Consider the following 23814-nt stretch of genomic DNA (forward strand, 5'->3'; position numbering starts at 1 on the left):
CAAGGTTGCTTCTTCGTGGACCCTTTGTGGGTGGTTGCTTCTTCGTGGACCCTTCGTGGGTGGAGCCCTGTGTGGACTCGCGCAATCGTTACCCTTGGGTGGAGCCCTGTGTGGACTCGCGCAACCGTTACCCTTCGTGGGTTGAAGTCTCTATCAACGTGGATGTAGGATAGCACCACCTATCCGAACCATGGGAAAAATATCCGTGTCTCCAATTGCGTTTGAATTCTCCAAACCCTTCCCTTTACATTCTTGCAAGTTGCATGCTTTACTTTCCGCTGCCTATATACTCTTTGCATGCTTGCTTGAATTATGTGATGATTGCTTGACTTGTCCTAAATTAGCTAAAATCTGCCAAGAACTAAAATTGGGAAAAGGTTAAGTTTTTATTTGGTCAAGTAGTCTAATCACCCCCCTCTAGACATACTTCAACCCTACACAATGACATTGTGGTTCCCCGTTGGCCTTGGCACCAATCTCCACACTTTGTTGCGCTCGAAGTTGTTGAGTTCTTCATGCATGGCATTGAGCCAATCCGGATCTTCTAGCGCCTCATAGACCTTGTGGGGTTCCACACAAGAGACAAACGCGTGATGCTCACAATAATTTGCTAATTGTCTACGAGTGCTTACCCCCTTTCTTAAGCTTCCAAGCACATTCGTCATGAGATGATCCTTGGTGGAGAGCTTGGAAGCAACCTTGGCGGCACGACGCTCTAATTCCTCCTCGGTGGAGAATTGAGGAGCGGTTACTTGATCATCTTGAGTGCCGTCATGAACTTGTTCTTGATCTTGAACTTGCTCAGGGGAGAGAACTTGACCTTGGGCATCACTTGGTGTGTCAACACCGTCTTGAGTATGATCTTGCCCTTGGTCTTGTTCATGAGGTTGAGGGCCTTCACTTTGTTCTTCGGAAGCGTGTGGGCCTTGGGTTGGTGATGGCTCCACTTGAGTGGAGCATTGTACTTCTCCTTCGGCCACAAGGGGTTCCTCAATGGGTAGGATGAAACCAACACCCATTCTTCTTATGGCTTGAGGAGGAATTTCATCACCTACATCACAAGTGCCACTTTGCTCCACTTGGGAGCAGTTATTCTCATCAAACTCCACGTTACACGTCTCCTCAATAAGTCCCGTGGATTTATTGAGGACACGGTAAGCATGAGAGTTTGTAGCATAACCAACGAATATGCCCTCATAAGCTCTAGCCTCAAATTTAGACAACCGAACACCTTTCTTGAGAATGAAACACTTACACCCGAATACTCGGAAGTACTTGAGGTTGGGCTTGTTACCGGTGAGTATCTCATATGGAGTCTTGTTCAAGCCCTTGCAGAGGTAGAGCCGATTAGATGCATGACACGCGGTGTTGATGGCTTCGGCCCAAAAGTTGTATGGAGACTTGAACTCCGCCATCATGGTCCTTGCCGCATCCATCAACGTCCGGTTCTTCCTCTCCGCAACACCGTTTTGTTGAGGGGTGTATGGTGCGGAATATTGATGCTTGATTCCCTCATCACTAAGAAATTCATCCAAGGTGTAGTTCTTGAACTCGGTGCCGTTGTCACTTCTTATTATCAAGATCTTTGCATTGTGTTGACGTTGTGCTTCATTTGCAAAGTCAATGACGGTTTGTTGGGTCTCGCTCTTCCTCTTGAAGAAATACACCCACGTGTACCTTGAGTAGTCATCTACAATCACCAAGCTATACTTCCTACCTCCAAGACTATCGAAGGATGGGGGCCCAAAAAGATCCATGTGAAGGAGCTCCAAGGGCCTCTTTGAATAAATGATAGTCGTGGGAGGGTGAGCCTTCTCATGTAGCTTTCTTTCGATACAGGCACTGCAATCACGATCTTTAACAAAACTAACATTCGTTAGTCCACGGACATGGTCCCCCTTGAGGAGACTTTGCAAAGATCTCATATTGACATGGGCTAAACGGCGATGCCAAAGCCATCCCACATCAACTTTAGCCATTAGGCATGTCGCGGTCTTAGTGGGTCGCTCCGAAAAGTTAATCACATATAGACTGTTCTCGACATGCCCAACAAAAGCTACTTTAAGAGTCTTGCTCCACAAGAGGGCGACGGTATCGATATCAAATAAAGTGGCAAAGCCCATGATTGCAAGTTGACGAACGGAAAGTAAATTGTATGCAAGGGACTCAACAAGCATGACCTTCTCGATCATGAGATCATGAGAGATGACCACCTTGCCAAGTCCCAATACCTTAGAGGATGAGGCATCACCCCACTCGACATTGGTGGGCATAGATGGAACTTTGTGCACGTCCACCACCAAGTCCTTGCTTCCGGTCATATGATTTGTAGCTCCGCTATCGAGCAACCATGATCCACCACCGGAAGCAAACACCTACAAGAGATCAATGCTTGGTTTTCGGTACCCATTTTGTAATGGGTCCTTTGATGTTAGTAACAAGGGTCTTAGGAACCCAAATAGACCATTCAATGTACTCATGAAGAGAACCAACAAATTTGGCATAAACATGCCCATCACTAGCACGGCATAACACATAAGAAGGATTAAAATCGCCGGCTTTATTGGGAGGGGTGACATTGCCCTTCTTGACATTGTTCTTCTTCTTCTCCTCGGGGGCACTCTCTCCCTCCCTCACAAAGGTTTGCATGAGGGGAGGAGGTCATTTGGTCTTGTCATTCTTCTTCTTGTTCTTGGAGTCGGGCACGTACCCAACCCCTTCCTTGGCCACACCTCCCTTTTGGTTGATCAAGAGATCGTTGAGGTTCTTCTTGCCTTGTATGCAAGTCGCAAGACCTCTCTCAAGTTGCTCCTTCAACTTAGCATTTTCCTCAACAAGATGTATATGCTCACAACACGGGTTAGTAGCATTTGCATTATCAATTAAAACCATATGAGGAAAAGTTGCTTTCTCCTTAGTTAGCTTCACTTGGAGTTGATCATGAGACTCCTTGAGACTAGCGTGAATACCCTTCAAGGCCTTGTGGGCCTTGTCAAGTATATAAAACTCCTCTTTGAGTCTAGCAAGATCAACCCCAAGTTTGGCCTTCTCGGAATTTAGCACATGAGAAACAATGAGGATATGATCATAATCTTTCTTTAACTTAGCATGATCAACGTTGTGTGACTCCTCAAGAGCCAAACGAAGACCACGCTCTTCCTCAAGAGCATTGGAAAGATCCGAAATCTCATCGGCATAGTCACGACTATGCCCTTCCATCTTAGAGATGGTGTCTTCGTGAGCCTCGATCATCTCATTGGCCTCACCAAGTTGTTCCAAGAGAGCAACAAAGTGCTTCTTGGATTTTCCCTTGAGTTTTCCCATAAAGGCCTCAAACTCGTTAGCCTCCACATTAGCTCCCTCAAGTTCATTAATGCTATCCATTGGGGAAGGATGATTAATGATGGTAGTTTTGATGTTGGAGGTTACCTTGTTGGTGGCTTTAGCCATGAGGCACTTGGCGGTGATGCTCTCGTTGGGTGAGTCGAAGAGAGACACCCGTGACGTTGTTGCAATGGCAACGGAGGCCATGGAAACTGACTCATCATCTTCATCATCGTCATCATCCTCATTGTACTCTTCTTGCAAAACCAAAGCCTTGGGAGGAGTCTTCTTGGTGAAGTTGTTCTTGTTGGGGAACGACTTGGCCTTGTCCTTTCGGATGAGTTTGCCACCATTGTCTTCCCTCTTCTCATACGGGCATTCCGCAACGAAATGACTCACGTTGCCGCAATTGTAGCAAGTCCTTACACGTTGCTTGCCCCTTGTGCCACTCGAGTTGTTTTTGCTAAAGTTGGGCCTCGAGTTTTTCTTGCTCCAAAATTGCCTTGAAGCAAGTGCCATGTGTTCATGATATGCATACTTCGTATCTTCGGGGTTGCTCTCCTCTTCTTCCTCTTCTTCTTCTTCCACGGTGAGCTTGGCCTTCAATGCAAGGTTAGGCTTCTTTGCCCATTGAGAACGGAGCACCGCATTGTCGGCGGTCTTGTCCAAAATGTTCATGGCCACAAACTCATCCAACACTTCGCTTGAGGTCAAAGTGTGGAAGTCCGGTCTTTGACGAATGACGGAGGACATGGCCTTGTGGTAGGGCATCATTGCCTTGAGGAATTTGCGCTTGATCCAATTGTCATCTGTGTCCTTGCTCCCGTGATCTCGTAGTGAGACTGCGAGTTTGGTTACTCTCCGATAAAGCTCATGAGGTTCTTCATCTTCCTTCATTGCAAACTCATCGGCCTCATCTTGTACCACTTCATAGTTGGAGCGTTGAATGCTTGCGCTTCCCCGGTAGAGAGACACAACACAATGCCATGCATCTTTGGCCAAGGCGAAGGGACGAAGATGAGGTAGGTCTTCGGGTGGAATTGCATCTTGAATGATGAAGAGAGCATTCTCATTGAATTGATTGTCCGTGGCTTCTCGAGGAGTGAAGTTTCTTGGATCATGTGGATAGAAACCTTCTTCAATGATTCTCCAAAGGTTAGTGTTCACATGATTTAAATGACGTTTAAAGCGGTAAACCCAAGAATCAAAATCCTCATTTTTCACAATCTTAGGGGGAGGACAGGCATGATTCAAATGAGTGGAAGGAACCGGTCCACCATAAACAAGTGGTGGTTCCACATGGGCAAAGATGCCGGTGCCATTCTTGCCACTAGAAGAAGGAACCTTTTCACTACTAGCTTCCCCCTTGTCGGGGATAGCATCCGACACCTTGTTGGCGGGATCACCCACTTTCAACGGTGCGGTGGATAGTTTAAGCCCCTCAAGAAATTTAGTAAACATGCTTTCAACTTCGATCGTCATGGAGGTTTTCAATGTCTCCAAGGCCACATTGAACTCCTCACGAGAGACCGAAGTTCCCCCATCTCCCGTAGACGAGATCGGATTCACACTGGAATGTTCCTCCACACCGTCTACGGTATCAACCATACTCTTTGGACGGTAAAGTCCTTAATAAAGAGACGAGGCTCTGATACCAATTGAAAGGATCGATATGGTTGACTAGAGGGGGGGGGGGGAATAGGCAACTACCAATATTTAGCTTTTCTTTACCAAATTAAAGTTTGCTTCAAAGTAGGTTGTCTAGATGTGCAACTAGGTGAGCAACCTATATGATGCAATAACAACAAGCATACAAGCAAGCAAGGGTAGAAACACTAAAGAGCTCGCACAAGTAAAGGTAAGAGATAACCAAGAGTGGATCCGGTGAAGATGAGGATGTGTTACCGAAGTTCCTTCCTTTTGAGGGGAAGTACGTCTCCGTTGGAGCGGTGTGGAGGCACAATGCTCCCCAAGAAGCCACTAGGGCCACCGTATTCTCCTCACGCCCTCACACAATGCGAGATGCCGTGATTCCACTATTGGTCCCCTTGAAGGTGGCAACCGAACCTTTACAAACAAGGTTGGGGCAATCTCCACAACTTAATCGGAGGCTCCCAACAAGACCACGAAGCTTCACCACAATGGAATATGGCTCCGAGGTGACCTCAACCGTCTAGGGTGCTCAAACACCCAAGAGTAACAAGATCCGCTAGGGATGAGTGGGGGAATCGAAAATCCCTTGGTGGAAGTGTAGATCGGAGCCTTCTCAACCACTCCCGAGCAAATCAACAAATTTGATTGGCTAGAGAGATAGATCGGGCGAAAATGAAGCTTGGAGTATTTAATGGAGCTTGAGCAATAAATGGAGCTTGGGGGAAGAAGAGGTAGGTGAGAAGGAAGAAGGGGACTCCCTTTTATAGTGGGTGCAACAATCCCGTTGCCCCCCACCAACCAGCCCCGCACAGGGCGGTACTACCACTGAGAGGGGCGGCACTACCGCCAGGACAACAGCACTGCTGCGCTGAGGAGACTAGTAGGGAATGGACCCAAATGCGGTACTACCATGGTGGTAGGGCAGTACTACCGCTCCTGGAACGGTACTACCGCCACTACAACCGTGACTAGTGCCGCAAAACCCGACACGAGAAAAAGACCTCTCAAATCAAGGCAGTAGGAACCAGACTGCCCAGCGGTACTACGGCAGTGGGGTCAAGGGCGGTAGTACCGCTGTGGAGCGGTACTGCCGCTTGTGACCCTTCGGCCGTAGTACTGCAGGCAGTGCGGTACTACCGCTGGGGCGCAAGAGAGAGAGAAGAAATCTCTCAAAGAAGCTGAGGACAAGGCGGAGGTGCCAGGCCCCCAGCGGTACTACTGCTGTGGAGCCACGGGCGGTACTACCGCTGCGGAGCGGTACTGCCGCTTGTGGCTTCTCAGCGGTACTACCGCTGGGTGCGCGGTACTACCGCTTTGACCCAGACAGGACAAGGAAGAGAGAGGAGAGATCTCTTCAATGGAAAGGAAATGCTCGGAGGGTGAGAAGCTGATGTGTACGTGATGATTCCACCCATGCAAAAAACCCAGTGGACCCCCTCTTGATAGTACGGTGCCCTCTACGCAACTAGTCCACCGAGAAAGAAACGAAAGAGCTACACCGTCTTGAAATACACTCCAAGGGGAAGAAGGCGTCTCGTGCCAGGGGAGGATCTGTGAATAATTCAAAGCACAAGATTAGTCCGCAAACATGTTGTCATCAATCACCAAAACTACCTTGAGAGAGATATGCCGTAACACCCGCAACTGGGCCGACTACGTGGAGGCCGACGCCTGGCAAATAGCCCTGGAGGCTATCGGGCACGCACGCGTTCGCGACGCTGATTTTTACTACCAGCTCGTCAAGTGGGTTTCCCGCTTGGAAGCCGAAGCTTCGGTGGACCACACCGGCATGGAAAGGGCCAACACGCGCGAGCAACACACCCTATCGCACCTCTGGCAAGTCCGAGGCGAGGCGGAGGACACCGGTGCCGGCGTTTAGCATGGACTGCAGATGGCGACCGGCATCATCTAGTTAGCTAAGAGTAAGTTAGTACTTGTACGCTACTAGAGTGTTAGTGGGAGTAGATAGTTAACTTGGCTATGATGGTCGTCAATGTGGAAGTCCAGTACTCTATATGTGGATCAGACCTGTTACTTTGCTCTTAATGTTGAACTTTCCGTTTGAACGTATGGAATGGGATGTTATTTTTTTAAATGGGTTTTATTTGTCCTCCACGGTTTAGAGGCTGACTTGTGGGCCTAGCAAGTTGACGCGTACATAATCATGAGATGATTGTACGTGGAGAGGATGACAGCAGGGACCCCCCGAGGTCATGGCAGTATGCAAGCAAGTGCCTCCTTATTTCAAGCCAATAAAAAAATGGCTCCTCCTAGTGGATTTCTGACATCTGGGTCCCATGCCATTGTCAACGTAGTCAATAAATGAGAGAATTGCACAACGAGCGGCTGACACCAGGGACCCAGCAGCTCACCCAGTTACTTTTGTTTTGGGTTAATTTGATAAATGCCACTCGAAATCTGGTGTATTCGAGAAATGCCATTGCAATTTCCAAACTTTGAAAAATGCCATTTCATGCCATTTCTAGTGGCATTTTTCGAAGTCTGGAGCGACGTTTTCAAAGTTTGCAAACTGCAGTGGCGTTTTTTAAAGTTTGCAAAAATTGCAGTGGCATTTTTCAAAGTTTGGAAATTGCAGTGGCATTTTTATGAATCACCATAATTGGAGTGGCATTTGTTTAATTTGTTTTTGAGACGGAAGCAGGGTGTCAACTGGGCTGTGTGGGACACTCTGGCCTGTCTAGACAGCCTTTTCTTTTATGTTTACCACAGACCAGCCCAGTAGTTTTTTTTCTTTCTGAAAATGGCTAGCCCAGTTCTTTTGTGATTTGTCAAGTAAGTCGCTTTATCAGGCCTGTTGGGCTGCAAATCTTTCAAGACAAGGAGAGCTTCATTCGGCTGGCCGAGAAAATGGCCTATCAGTAATGAGAAATGGGCTGTACATTTTTAAAACACATGAAACCGGCAATTATTTTCAAATATCTTTTTTTCGTTTCGAGATTATAAATTGCATTGATTTTTATGCGTGGACAACTTATTGGATTTTATATTGATATACATTTATTTTTAAAATCAGTCTGAATGTGACTCGAAATTTCGGGATTAAAAACAGTTCAGACCGCACCGACATATGCAAAATTTCGTATAATTTTTTAACCATGGCCACAATATGGGCTGTAATGCTAACATAAATAATATGGGCTCCAAAAAAACCCGTAAGAATTAGCAAATGGGCTGTAAATTATTTGAAATAATGGCAGATGGGATGTATGCTGTTTTCCACAGATTTGAGGCTTTCCACAGATGGCGTGTATACTGTTGGATGTCCATCCAACGGCCGTCGTGCTTCTTCAATCTCTGCTCTTCCTGCTCCAGCCGCTCAAACAAGCGCCAGCAGGACTGCTTACTCCCTCCTCCCTGCGGCCGGCTGTGCTGCCGCGCAGGCCTCACCGCCCCACCGTACTCCCATCGCTGGCCTAGCCATCCCTCTACTCACCCACACCTGCTGTTATTCTCCGGCTACGGAAGATGAACCAGTAAAACCTCGTACAGTCGTACTCCCCTCCGTGTGGGAAACAAAAACAACGGCCGAGTCTTCCATGCCTCCGTGTCGTTCCCTTCCTAGGCCTCGCCAGCGTCCACCGCCCTGGTGCTCTCGGCGTGGCGTGGTCAGCGTGGTAAACGACCGACATGCGTCTGAAGTGGACTGTACGTGGAGAGGCTGACAACTGGGTCCACGGCCGCCCGCAAGGAAATGCCTCCTTATTACGCGCAAAATAATGATTTCCTCCACCTGACATCTGGGACCCACCGAAATGGCCTCTGTATTTCGCGAAAAAAATGTTACCGCCGCTGACAGCTCGGACCCACCAGCTATATCTTCGCACGCAAGGAAGTGCCTCCTTATTACGAACAAAAAAATGAATACTCCCCCTGCTAGCTGGGACCCAGTATAGTGGGCCTACTAAGTTGACGGGGACGAAGGGCTTTGTCAACTAAGTCAATATGCACGATTCTAGCTCGACTGACCGTACGATGTCCATCCAACAACTGTAGTGCTTCTTCAACCTCTAGTCTTCTTGCTCCAGCCGCCCAAAGCAGCACCGGTCGTGCCGCCTGCTCCTGCCACCCGTGGCTGGCTGTGCTGCCGCGGAGGCCTCACCGCCCCATACTACTCCCACCGCTGGCCAAGCCATCCCTCCACTCCACTCACCCACACCCCATGTTATTTTGCGACGACGGCAGTGCAGCCGAACCAGTGAACCCTCGTACTCCTCTCCGCGTGGGCATCCACTACCGCGTCTTCCCCGGCTCCGCGTCGTCCCCTTCCTAGGCCTCTCCGTCGTCCACCGCCGTGGTGCTATTGGCGCGGCGTGGTCAATGTGGTCAACGACCGAATTCCATCGGAAGAATACTATACGTGGAGAGGCTGACAGCTGGGTCCACGGCAGCCGCTAGGAAGTGCCTCCTTATTACGTGGAAAATAATTATTCCTCCACCTGACAGCAGGGACCCACCGGACGCCCACCAGTATATCGCGAAAAAAACATTTGCCCCTGACTGCTGGGACCCACCCGACGGGCCACCGTATTTAGCGAAAAAACGTTCCCCCTGCTGTCAGCTTGGACCCACCGGAAGTGCCTCCTTATTACGCACAAAAAAATGAATACCCCCTGCTAGCTAGGACCCACCTTGGTGGGAGGCTGACTTGTGGGCCTACTAAGTTGACGGGGACGGAGGGCTTTGTCAACTTAGTCAATATGCATGGTTCTTGATCCAGTGACCGTACGATGTCCATCCAACGGCCGTAGTGCTTCTTCAACCTCCGGTCTTCTTGCTCCAGCCGCCCAAACCAGCGTCGGTCATGCCTCGTGCTCCTGCCTCCCGTGGCCGGCTGCGATGCGGCGGAGGCCTCACCGCCCCTACTACTCCCACCGCTGGCCAGGCCATCCCTCTACTCACCCATACCCCATGTTATTCTGCGGCGATGGCAGCCTCACACCGCAATGAACCAGTGAACCCTCGTACTCCTCTAGGCGTGGGCATCCACTGCCGCGTCTTCCCCGGCTCCGCGTCGTCCCCTTCCTAGGCCTCACCGCTGTCCACCGCCCTGGTGCTCTCGGCGCGGCGTGGTCAACATGGTCAACGAACGGCTTCCATCGGACGTGGACTATACGTGGAGAGGCTGACAGCTGGGCCCACGACCGCAGCAAGGAAGTGCCTCCTTATTACGTGCAAAATAATTATTCCTCCACCTGACAGCGGGGACCCACTAAACGGGCCACCGTATTTCGTGAAAAAACATTTGCCCCTGACTACTGGGACCCACCAGCTACATCTTCACACGCAAGGAAGTGCCTGACAGTCGGGACCCACCTGGTCGAAGCGTACGTAGCATTGTCATTCTGGTCGCGGACGTGTACGTACATATATACTGGTGGATGTAGAGGCGCACACGTGTCATAGTAGAGGCGCGCACGTAGCATGTACACGTACGTACATCGGCCAGGGTGCAAGAAAGAAAATACGGCCACGTATGTGTACATATGGGCGGGGTCTCGAACGCCTACTCGCGCATACGTACGGCCAGGGCTCGTGTACATGGCTGGTCGGAACGAAGAAACAGCGTCGTCGTCGTCGTGTTCATGGGGAGGCAACGGAATGCGTCGTGTTCATGGGGAGGCAACGGAATGCGTCGTGTTCATCGGGAGGGCTTGGACAGAACAGGCGATGGAAACGAGGCCTGGCGTACCGCAGAACGGAGGAAACGGCCTTGTGTTCGACCGGCCATGTTCGAAACGGGATCCTGTTGATCGGGAGGGGTCTGGCGTACCGCAAAACGGAGGAAACGGACCTCCTATGGTCGAAACGGGGGTCCTGTTCATCAAGAGGGGTGTGGCGTACCGCAAAACGGAGGAAACCAACTTGTGTTGGAGCGCTACGGTCGAAACGGGGGTCCTATTCATCGGGAGGGCTGTGGCGTACCGCAAAACGGGACTCCACGGGATACTGTTCATCTCCACCGTCGACTTCCTCCAGCCTCCATGAGCTACTGTTCATCCACCGTCGACCTCCTCCAGCCTCCACCTGCGACTGTTCATCCACGGGCTCCTGTTCATCCAGCCTCCACCGCGCGCTACTCCACCGGCTACTGTTCAACCAGCCCTCTCCACGGGCTCCTGTTCAACCACCCCTCCACGGGCTAATGTTCATCCTGCCCTCCATCGTCTACTGTTCATCCAGCCCTCCACGGGGTGGTCCTGTTCATCCAGCCCTCCACGGGGTCCTGTTCATCCAGCCCCAACCGGCTCAATCGATCGGGGTCTTGTTCATCCAGAGGCAACACCACGGGGTCCTGTTCATCCACCCCCACCGGGAACTGTTCATACACCCCCCCCGCAACGCTCACTGTTCGTCTAGAGGCAGCATCGATCGGCTTCAGTTAGCAGCAGTAGCAAAGGAATCGCTCGATCGGGTTCAGTTAACAGCCATCGATCGATCGCTCGGGTTCAGTAACGCGTAGCCTGCAGTGCAATCGCTCGGGTTCAGTTAGAGCCAACGCCTCGCACACACGCGCGTACGTGTACAAGAGAAGCACGCATCGCTCGGCCCCCGACCTCCCACCGTAACCGGGAACTCCTCGAAATTGTCCTCCCCCTCGCTTCTACCACGGTTTTTTCCGTCATGGACGGTCCAAAGAATGTCATGCAGCTGCGTCTCCGGCCCGCCCAGGATGAAAAGCCCATTTTCTGTCATGATTTTTTGTCATAGAATTAGGAGCCCACCACATCTATGATGATACCGGGTTTTGTCACAATTATCGTCATAGAAGTGTCATGTATGACAAATTTTTTTTTCCTTCGGCCCAAAATGTCACGGATGTGTCTTTTTTTGTAGTGATATGGATACGCTCCAAAGAAGGGAAAGGAAGCTGTGGGTGCATATGGGGCTATGTACGTGTCGATTCCACCCATACATTTCCAACGCGAACCACCTCTTAATAGTACAGATCTCCTACGACTCAAATCCACTAAAAAGAAATCATCGGAAAAAACCGTCTTCACTCTTTACCATCGAGGGGAGAAAAACTGTCTCGTGCATATTGATATAGTCTTTGAAAAGTTCAATGCACATGATTAGTCTGCAAAACATATTGTCATCAATCACCGAAACTGCTAGGGTAAAATATGCCTTAACAATCTCCCCCTTTTTGGTGGATCGATGACAACACGGGATTTGCACAAAAAGATATAAGAGATAACTAGGCAAACTGACAACCTACAAAATATAGACAGGCTCCCCCTATATTTTATAGACCAGCAAAACTCGCAACAATAGAATATACAACACTAAGCAGGAAAGCAAAAAGAACAATAAGCATAATTTCATGCACATAGGGTCATAATAAGGATAACTAGGGTAGCATATGTCTTACACCATATGATAGAGTCTCACACCAAACCAAAGCAAACGATGAAAAAGAGTTCACAAGTAGAAACTCAGAAGCATAAGAACCAAGCTTGTGACTCGACAACACCCTGCGGAAAGACAAATCCCCGGTCCTAAACCTCCCCCCTTTGGCATCGAGACACCAAAAGGGGCAAATTGTGACCTAGCGCAACTCCAGATGGCACTAGTCTCCTCCCATGGACTCATCAGACTCCTCAGAATCAGACCCATCAACAGACTCCTCATCAGACTCGTCGGTATCCTCCTTGATCTCCTGATCCTGAGCTGGAGCAGATGTAGCAGCATTGGACTCATCCGAGTCTGTCCAATGAGAGTGTGAAGAAATCCACTTGTCCTCCGGAGTGATACGATCCTCAGAGCCATCCTGAACTGGAATCTCAAGCTTCCTCATAATAGCCTTCCTCTCCTGACGAGCCTTCTTAGCATCCACATGTGCCAAGTACATCTTATGCTGAACATCGGTCTGAAGGCGAAAGAGCTTCTTCACCTTGTGCTTGAGCTTAGCCGCCCAACCTGACTGACCAGAGGAATGGTCAGTGCCGGGAGCAAAAACACCATCATCACCCTGATCCTCTCTAGAAGTAGAATAAATTTCCGCCTTAGGACGAGTAGTAGAGGCCCAAAGCTCCTTCTGACGCAGGTTGAGGAAGTCATGAGAAGTCAAGGGTCTGGTCTCAAGAGGCTTACCAGGGAAAGTGGAGCTCCAGGTAGTCTGAATCAACCTGAAGAGGAAGGGAGCATAAATCGGACAATGATCTCCATAAGTAGCATTCACTAGCTCCTTCCACATGACATGAGAGACATCGAAGACTGCACCCGTGCCCTTCTCAGAGTGACATAACAATAACATATCCACAAGGTGCCCATGCACCATGTCCAAGTTGCCAATCTGAGGAAAGAGAGTGTGCCGAAAATGCGATGCATAATGTCAAAGAAAGGCTCCAGCTCCTTCTTGACACCTTTCTTTGTCTTGGTGATGGTCATATGAGGAAGCAACTTATCCTTGTGAGTAGGCCCCCTTCATGATGAGGACGAAGGCCACGGGGCTTCCTCAGCCCCTCGTTAGGATATCCCAGAAGCTCCATAAAAGCACCCCAAGTGGTGTGCAACTGCCTGCCATTGGTCATCCAGATCAAAGTGCGCTCGATGTTTGTGCCATACCATATGGTTGCAAAGAACTGTGCTACCAACTCTGCATCAAAATCATAACTGAAAGTCATGAGGGGCACGATGTTGAGTTGTTCACAATGGGCACACGCTTCTCCAAAATATGCATGGTACTTCTCCATGTGCGCCATGTTGATTGACTTTGTCTTCACAAACAGGTTCTTCCTTCCCTTCAGCCGTTCATAGTACACAAGAGATTGGTCCTTGGTACAAAACGGTGTGCCAACAAGAGAGGGATCCTAAGGAAGGAGGTAGGGATTTTTCTCACGGTATTGCCAATACTCATTTTGCTTCAACTCAACAGCTGTCTTGAAAGGTTCCTTCTTCTTGCGAGCAACTGTCTTGACATTGGATTTGCCCTTGTTCCTGGCAGACTAACGATGAGCAGGAGGCCGTGTGGGGGCAACCTCTTCTTCATCTTCTGAATACACAACTCTGGCAATGTGCGTGCGCCCATGCTTGGATGGGGGATTCGCATTCTTGCGATGAACCTTTTAGCTACTACCACATGAAGAGACACAAAACCGCAAGGGAAAGCATGAATACAAACTATGCATAAGCCAAGGAGAATCAAAAGTGAGAAAGGAAGGCTTATATGAGCATTCTGGAAGCTAGGGCCTCGAGCGGTAGTACCGCGGAACTGGGGCGGTAGTACCGTCCGAGCGGTAGTACTACTGTTTGATGACCCACAAGTATAGGGGGTCAATTGTAGCTATTTTTGATAAGTAAGAGTGTCGAACCCAACAAGGACCAGAAGGAAATGACATGTGGTTTTTAGCAAGGTAATGTCTGCAAGTGCTGAAATTGTAAGTAGCAGAGTAGTTTGATAGCAAGATAATTTGTAACAAGCAAGTAACAGTAGTAGTAGCAAAAGTGCAACAAGGTAGCCCAATCCTTTTGAGGCAAAGGATGGGCCAAAATGGTCTCTTATGATAAGCAAAGTGTTCTTGAGGGTACATGGGAATATCATCTAGTCACTTTCATCATGTTGGTTCGATTTGTGTTCGCTACTTTGATAATTTGATATGTAGGTGGATCGGTGCTTAGGTGTTTTTCTTACTTGAACAAACCTCCTACTTATGATTAACCCTCCCACAAGCATCCGCAACTACGAGAGAAGTATTAAGAATAAATTCTAACCATAACATTAAACTTTTGGATCCAATCGGTCCCGTACGGAATAGCGCATAAACTAGGGTTTAAGCTTCTGTCACTCTCGCAACCCATCATCTAATTGCTACTACACAATGCATTCCCTTAGGAACAAACATGGTGAAGTGTCATGTAGTCGACATTCACATGGCACCACTAAGGGAATCACAACACACATACTATCAAAATATCGAACACATATCAAGTTCACATGATTACTTGCAACATGATTTCTCCCGTGACCTCAAGAACAAAAGTAACTACTCACAAATGATAAACATGCTCATGATCAGAGGAGTATTAAATAGTATATTGTATCTGAACATATAATATTCCACCAAATAAACCATATAGTAATCAACTACAAGACGTAATCAACACTACTAGTCACCCACAAGCACCAATTTATAGTTCCAGTAACAAGATTGAACACAAGAGATGAACTAGGGTTTGAGATGAGATGGTGCTATTGAAGATGTTTATGGAGATTGCCCTCCCCAAGATGGGAGAGTTGTTGGTGATGACGATGATTTCCCCCTTCCAGAGGGAAGTTCCCCTGGCGGATTCGCTCCGTTGGAGGGCAAAAGTGGTCCTGCCCAAATTCTGCCTCAAGGCGGCGACGCTCCATCCCGAAAGTCCTCTCTTTATTTTTTTCTAGGTCAAAATGACTTATATACCAGAAGATGGGCACCGGAGGTGGGCCTGGGTGAGCACAACCCACCAGGGCGCGCCTGGGCTCCCTGGCACGCCTAGGTGGGTTGTTCCCACCTGGTGGGCCCCCTTAGTAGTTATTTGCTCCAATAATTCTTAAATATTCCATAAAAATTCTCCGTGAAGTATCAGCTCATTTGGAGTTGTGCAGAATAGGTAGCCTGACGTAGCTTTTTCAGGTCCAGATTTCCAGCTGCCGGAATTTTCCCTCTTTGTGTATACCTTGCATATTATGAGAGAAAAGGCATTAGAATTACTCCAAAAAGCATTATTATGGATAAAAACATTATAAATAACAGTAATAAAACATGATGCAAAATGGACGTATCAACTCCCCCAAGCTTAGACCTCGCTTGTCCTCAAGCAAAAACCGAAATCGAAAAACATGTCCACATGCTTTGACAGAGAAAGGTGTGGATAAAAACAAAATACGGACATAGAAGCATCATGCTTATTAATAGCAATAAAATTAAACATAAGACTTTTATCATAGAACTTCTATCATATACTTCTCATGAATAAGTAACAATTCATCACACAATCGAAGTATGAAGCAAAAACTCTATTAAAAACCAACAAACTATGTTCTCAGTCAACTTTGCAACTACAATTCATCATCTTTTCAGGAAGGGTCATGTATCAGAGCCTTTAGGCAAGTCCACATACTCAACCATCATATAGTCTTTTATGATTGCTAACACTCACCGCGTACACATGAGCAAAATGTTTCAACTGAATGCATAGAAAGATAGGGGCTTATAGTTTCGCCTCCCAACGTATTCACCTCAAGGGTGATGTCAACAATAATAACTCATGCTATCTATATTCAACTGGACATATGTGCCTAGATCTTTCCTCACCACATGATTGTAGCAACCCGACCTCAGACGATCAAGTCTTCGTGCTTAAGTGTTATCCCTGGATCGGTATTGCTAACACACACAGTGCTTGAGGATTTATTGCAGAGTTTCAGTCACACACTTATTACATCGAGAGTCTCAAATAGAGTACTTATTACAATAATATGGCTGAATGCCATCTAAATAAGATAACCGCGGAAGCTTCAAAGATAAATGAGTCCATCCAACTCCACGACAAAACTGAGTGCATGAAAATGACGTAGCACACCTTACTCTTTGTCTGAAAATTCTGCAACATGATACGTTGCAATCGTGTAGGTCAGCACATGGAATATGCTGGCAAGATAACACTATAGAGCAATGAACAAAATAATAGCTATCACTACATGCATATATGGCTGGTGGAGGCTCTATGGTTATCATTTGCATAAAACTGGTTTTTCCCTACAACAAAGGAATATATATTTTTAACTACAAACTTCGTTGAAATTATTGAGAAGGTAACCCCAAATCAATTCCAAAATTAAATAAATTAATAACCTGACAAAATTAATTAATTAAAGTGACGAGATCAACATAATAATTCAAGCACCAGATACTCAACATGTCCATAACCGGGGACACGGCTAATCATGATTAGTTTGTACACTCTGCAGAGGTTTGTGCATTTTCCCCCACAAGACTCGATCTCCTCCGTTGAATTTCTCACACTACATGATGTTTGAGAAACGGATGACCGAGACACAGTCTTTCAAATGCATTTACTCTTTACTATGGGTAGATAGTACCACCTACATCCCCTACATCTGCTAGCCTACCACTGAAAGAGGTCACACAACTTACTCAACTATGCTAGAGCCCATAATGGATTGTGGCTGCACACGGAAGTTTCCAGCATGAATAACATTATGATCCCGAGCCTGGGTCGCAAACCATAGGATGATCACACGGGTTCCCCGGGATCTCCTTGGACAACACCGGTATATCCCCAGGTGCCCACAACCAATCCACCCAGATGTGTATTAAAGTAGCCACTTTAAGTTTCCTTAGTTAATAATAACTCTCACATCTTTCATGAATTCTCTCAAACCAAACCACGTCTACTAGCATAGCAAAGCAGTATATGCACAACGTAGTAACACCCGAGGTTTGAATATAAGACAATAGGTTCCTACCTCATCAACTACTTCCCAATATCCACATGTTATCAAATCCTACTCATGCAAAGTTTGAGAGTTGAAACTAATGCATAAAACTGGGTAGTGAAGGGATATGATCAAAGTGTTACTTGCCTTGCTGACGATCGGAAAACCCTAGAGATTCGTAGTAGCAAGCCTTGCACTCGGGAAACTCTATCATGAACAAACAATAGCATACATAAGCACTCAAGCATAAGATGCAAAGGTATAACCCAAAAGAAAAGAAGTAAACTGAAAGTTCAAGTGAAGAGCGTCGATTTGCAAAAAGAATCTATCGAATCGGAGTTACGAAACTCAAACTGCGATCAAAAGAAGTTCGAAATCAAATCTGCCTGAAACCAAATTATAAGTTTCCAGAATCATGTTCAAGTTAATTATCTGGATAGAGGAGATCGAGACGAAGATTTTGGTGTTGGTTTCACTGGATTTGGACAAACGAGCAAAAATTAGCGAAGGTTTGAAAATTAGGGACTAATCTGCGATAAAAGTAATTACAGATAGGTCCCTAGCCGAAAATAAAACAAAATAAAAATCTATCGGACGGACGTCCGCTAACAGAGACTAACGAATGAATTTGTTCACTAATAGAGAAAATCGGGTGAACGTTCGCTAAATAACAAAACCTAAAAAACGATCTAAAAGAAAAACCAAACTTTATAAAAAAACGAGCGGTTTCTCTTCAATTTTTACCAGTTTGGTGTGGGAAAACTGGCGGCGACGGCGGCGTTCAATGGCGGCAGCGGGAGCGGCTCCGGCGGCGGCGAGGCAGGGCGGCTCGGGCGACGGAGTGGTCGCGGGGTGGCGCGGTGGGGCAGTGGAGCTGCGCGGTGCGGCGGCGGCAGTAGCGAGCGGCGGGCGGCGTCGGCGGCGTCGGCAGCGGCGGTGGCACGTGGCGTTGTCGGCTGGAAGTGGCAGGAGGCGGCAATGTCAGCCATGCGGCACGCGGCGGTGTTTGGCCGCGACGGCGGTGGTAGGGTGCGGCGACTGAGGAGAGATGGGGGAGGCGGTTTTTAAAGGAGGGGGGCGTCGACTTGGGCGAGGGGGCGACGGAGGCGAGGCAGCATCGGACTCCTTGCCGGAGTCCGGCTCGGGCACGGGCGGCATGGCGTGAGGGAAGGCGACGACGGCTGGGCTGGACCGGCTGGGCCTTCGGCCCGGTCGGTCGAAGTTTTTTTTGAATAATTTTGCCGAACGGAAAAATCCAAAAAGTAAAATAAATAAAAATCCTAAAATCGCAAAAACAATTTTCACGGTCCTCTCCTAATATTTAGGACAACATGAACATTTTTCTGGGCTATAATGCAATTCTTAAAAATGCAATTTTTCCCTAATTTACTCAAACAAATCTCAAATAAAAATCAAATAAAATATATTTTTATTTAAAATTAAATTTCCATCATTTCCTCTTTTTTGAAGAAGTCATATTATCTTCTCTCATTATTTCTTTTGTTTTTTTGAAATAATCGGAAAAATAATTTCAAATAAAGATCACTTTGATCCAATTTACCAATTTAAAAAAAATTCAAAAATGGATTTTATGAAAAACCTCCAACTCTCTCAAATGGTCCTTGAGTTGTTTAAGGCCTCTAGGATCAAAATGTTTCGACAAAACAAATTAAAAATGCAAAGGGCATGGATGCATATGATGACCCAATGTTTAACATCCAAATCGAAAATTGGGATGTTACAAACCTACCCCTCTTAAGATGAATCTCGCCCTCGAGATTTGGTTTGGCTAGCAAATAGGTGTGGGAGGTCTTTCCGTAGGTCTTCTTCTCGTTCCCAGGTGGCTTCTTCCTCGGTATGGTGGCTCCACTGAACTTTGTCAAATTTTCTAACCTTGCTGCGTGTAACTCGGCTGGCAAACTCGAGAATCTTGATGGGTTTCTCCTTGTAGGTAAGGTCACTCTCCAACTGGATTGCTTCTAGGGGCACTGTATCTCTTAGAGGAATATCGACCATCTCTGCATGGCACTTTTTCAACTGGGAAACGTGAAACACATCATGAACTCCTGAAAATCCTTCGGGTAACTCCAACTTATAGGCCACTTCTCTGATACGTTCCAAAACCCGGTATGGTCCTACAAATCTTGGGGCTAATTTTCCTTTGAATCCAAATCGTTTAACTCCTCGAAGTGGTGACACACGGAGATATGCTCTGTCTCCGATTTCGTAGGCTACCTCCTTGCGTTTAGTATCGGCATAACTCTTCTGCCTGGACTGAGCTACCTTCAGTCTATCACGAATCAATTTAACCTTGTCTTCAGACTCTTTGATTAAATTTGGTCCGAACAACTAACGGTCTCCGACTTCATCCCACATCAAGGGTGTCCTGCACCTCCTTCCATACAAGGCTTCAAAAGGGGCCATCTTCAAACTAGCCTGGTAGCTATTGTTATATGAGAACTCTGCGTAAGGCAAATTATCATCTCAACTAGATCCATAATCTAGCGCACACGCTCTCAACATGTCCTCTAGAATCTAATTGACTCTCTTGGTCTCTCCATATGTCTGCGTATGAAAGGCTGTACTAAACGCTAGTCTGATACCCAAAGTTTGGTGCAACTAATTCCAAAACTTCAAAGTAAACTGTGTTCCTCTATCTGATACGATGGTCCTAGGAATTCCATGCAGACATATGATCCTGGTCATATATATCTTTGCCAACTTTGCGCCCGTATAAGTGGTTTTCACGGGGATAAAGTGAGCCACTTTGGTTAAGCGATCTACTACTACCCAGATGGAGTCATATCCTATTCGGGTCCTGGGTAATTCGGTGATAAAATCCATGCCAAGTTTATCCCATTTCCATTCGGGTAGCGGCATAGGCTGTAGTAACCCTGCTAGCTTCTGGTGCTCTGCCTTCACTCTCTGACAGACATCACATACCGCTACATACTCGGCAATATCCTTCTTCATACTTGTCCACCAGAATCGTTCCTTCAAATCCAAATACATCTTGGTGTTTCCGGGGTGAATCGAGTATGGCGAGTCATGAGCTTCCTGAAGTATTAATTTCCTGATATCTGGGTCATTAGGCACATAAATATGGTACTCAAACCATAAAGTTTCATGTTCATCCTCACGAAAACCCTTGGCTTTTCCTTTACTCATCTTCTCCTTTATCTCAGCAATCTCCTTATCAGTCTCTGGGCTTCTCGAATCTTTCCCAATAACGTGGACTGAACTTCCAAAGCTACAACAAAACCTCTTGGAACTATCTCCAAACGAAGTTCCTTGAGATCGTCGGCCAACTTCTGCGGTAATTCTCCGGTTACGAGAGTGTTAGCATAGCTCTTGCGGCTCAAAGCATCTGCTACAACATTGGCCTTTCCTGGATGATAGTGCAACTTCATATCATAATCCTTTATGAGCTCCAACAATCTCCTTTGCCTGAGATTCAACTCCTTTTGCGTGAAAATGTGCTTCAAACTCTTGTGATCCGTGTATACATCACAACGATTTCCAATAAGAAAATGTCTCCAGGTCTTGAGCGCATGCACTACGGCTGCTAACTCCAAATCATGCGTGGCATAATTCAACTCATGAGGTCAAAGCTGTCGTGAGGCATATGAAACAACTCTTCTGTCTTGCATAAGTACACCTCCAAGTCCCAGGCGAGAAGCGTCGCAATAAACTTGGAAATCATTGCGTATATCTGGAAGAATTGGCATTGGGGCTGTAACTAAACGTTTCTTCAACTCCTGAAAACTGGCCTCACATTCTTCAGTCCATTTGAACTTGGTGTCCTTCTTCAATAACTCTGCCATGGGCTTCGCAATCTTGGAAAAATTCTTAATGAGTCTCCGGTAATATCCCGCGAGTCCAAGAAAACCGCGTATTTCTCCAACTGAGGTGGGTGCCAACCACTCAGTGACATACTAAACCTTGGTAGGGTCTACTGCTATACCTTCTCCTGATATGACACGTCCGAGAAATCCAACTTCTTTCAACCAAATCTCACATTTGCTAAACTTGGCGTATAGCTGGTGTTCCCTGAGCTTCTCGAGAACTAAGCGCAAATGTTCCTTGTGCTCTTCTTCACTCTTCAAGTACACCAATATGTCATCAATGAACACCAGAAAAAACTTATCCAGAAACTCCATGAACACCTTATTCATCATACTCATAAAATAGGCGGGGGCGTTAGTCAATCCAAAAGACATGACCGTGTACTCATATAGCCCATACCTTGTGGTAAAAGCTGTCTTAGGTATATCCTCTTCTCGGATCTTCAGCTGGTGATATCCTAATCGAAGATCGATTTTGGAGAATACCTTGGCTCCCCGCAGCTAGTCAAACAAATTGTTGATCATCGGTAGTGGGTACTTGTTCTTGATTGTCACTTCATTCAATGCACGATAATCAACAACAATTCTCAAAGATCCATCCTTCTTCTCAACTAAGAGCACTGGGGCTCCCAATGGTGATGAACTTGGTCAGATGTAACCTTTCTCCAGTAACTCCTTAGTTTTCTTCTTAATTTCCTCCAGATCATTCGCGGGCATTCGGTACGGTCTCTTCGATATTGGCCCGGTGCCTAGTAAGATCTCTATCAAAAATTCTATATCTCGATCTGGTGGCATGCCTGGTAGTTCCTCTGGGAATACATCAGGAAAATCCTTCACAACTGGCACTTCCACCTGAACAACTCCCGAAAGTGAATTCACTTGAGTCCTCTTTGGAGCATGCTTAGATACATACTTGATCCTTTTCACCTCATGGGTGGTGAGTAGTATCGGTTTACTAGCACAGTCGATGTTTCCTCCATACTTCGATAACCAATCCATACCTAGTATTATATCCAATCCTTGTGACTCCAAAATTATTAGGTTTGAGGGAAAAACATGGCTACCAATGGTTAATGGTAACCGATCACACCATCGGCTGGCCATATACTCCGCTCCTGGCGAGCTTACTAACATGGGTGACCTAAGGGCTAAGGTTGGCAATTTAAACTTGTCCAAAAATCCCCTTGATATGTATGAATGCGATGCACCAGTGTCAAAAAGAACAAGAGCGGTAAATGACTTAATAAAAAACTTACCAATCACAGTGTCAGGTTGCTCTTCAACTTCCTCCACGTTGATGTGGTTCACCTGACCTCTGGTGAAGGGATTGGGCTTCTTTCTAGAGCTTCCATTTCCATTGCCATTCTTTATCTCAGGGCATTCATTGGCGTAATGTCTAGTCTTCCCGCATTTGAAACAGGTAACGTGACTCAGATCCTTCTTGGCGGGTGTTGCTGGGTTGGAATGGCTCTGACTGTTGCTTCCTCCATTCCCATTTCCATTCTTAGGGCCACTGTGGTTGTGTGAACTCCCTCCAGTGTGAGTGTGGCCTACATGGTTATGATGGTTATGTCCTCCCGAGTTCGGGGTAAAACGAGGCTTCTATTGAGCTCTAGAGTTGTACTTCCCCTGTCCATACTTCCGTTTGCAGTTCTTAATCTGTTGCTGCTTTGCCTTCAATCATGAGAGCCCTATCTACCAACTCCTGGTAGTTGGCGAATGTTGCCACCATCAATTGCATACTCAACTCATCGTTCAGCCCATCCATAAACTTCTCCTGCTTCGCGGCATCTGTGGCCACATCATCTGGGGCATAGCGAGCTATCTTGCTGAACTCATCCACGTAATGCCCCACAGTATGATTTCCTTGGCATAAGTTGCGAAACTCACGCTTCTTCATGCTCATAGCTCCGGTTGAGACATGTGTAGTGTGGAATGCTTGCTAAAACTGATCCAAAGTGACATTAGCCACGGGGAAAGTGGCAGTGTAGTTCTCCCACCATGAGGCTACGGGTCCATCCAGTTGATGTGCGGCAAAGCGCACCTTCTCAGCATTTGTACAACCTGCAGTGGTCAGCTCCCTTCCAATCCTGCGGAGCCAGTCATTAGCAACAATCAGCTCGGTGCTACTAGAGAACACCGGCGGATTCAAGCTTAGAAAGCGGGCTAAGTTGTCAACTGGGGGTGGTGGCGGTGGGTTGTTGTTGTTGTTGTTGCCTTGGTTCTGGACTAACAATTGCATCAAGGCATTCTGCTGTTGGATCAACTGAGTGACCTCCGATGGAAACACGAATCCTGGGTCACGTCTCGGAGGCATCTGATAGGTTTAGAGGGGTGAGAACAGAATATAGTGAGGTCTAAAGAGATATCACTACCCATATGCACATGAGACAAACACATTCATTTCACACCACTCAATTCAAACAAGATCATACAATCGATATAAGCTACCATTACAAAAGCTCGTACTATTACTATATACATGGGAGAATACTAATGCGAATATGGTGGTCGACTAGAAATTTTGAT

Source organism: Triticum urartu, chromosome 2 (genome assembly GCF_003073215.2).
Source record: "Triticum urartu cultivar G1812 chromosome 2, Tu2.1, whole genome shotgun sequence".
Taxonomy (NCBI): Eukaryota; Viridiplantae; Streptophyta; class Magnoliopsida; order Poales; family Poaceae; genus Triticum; species Triticum urartu.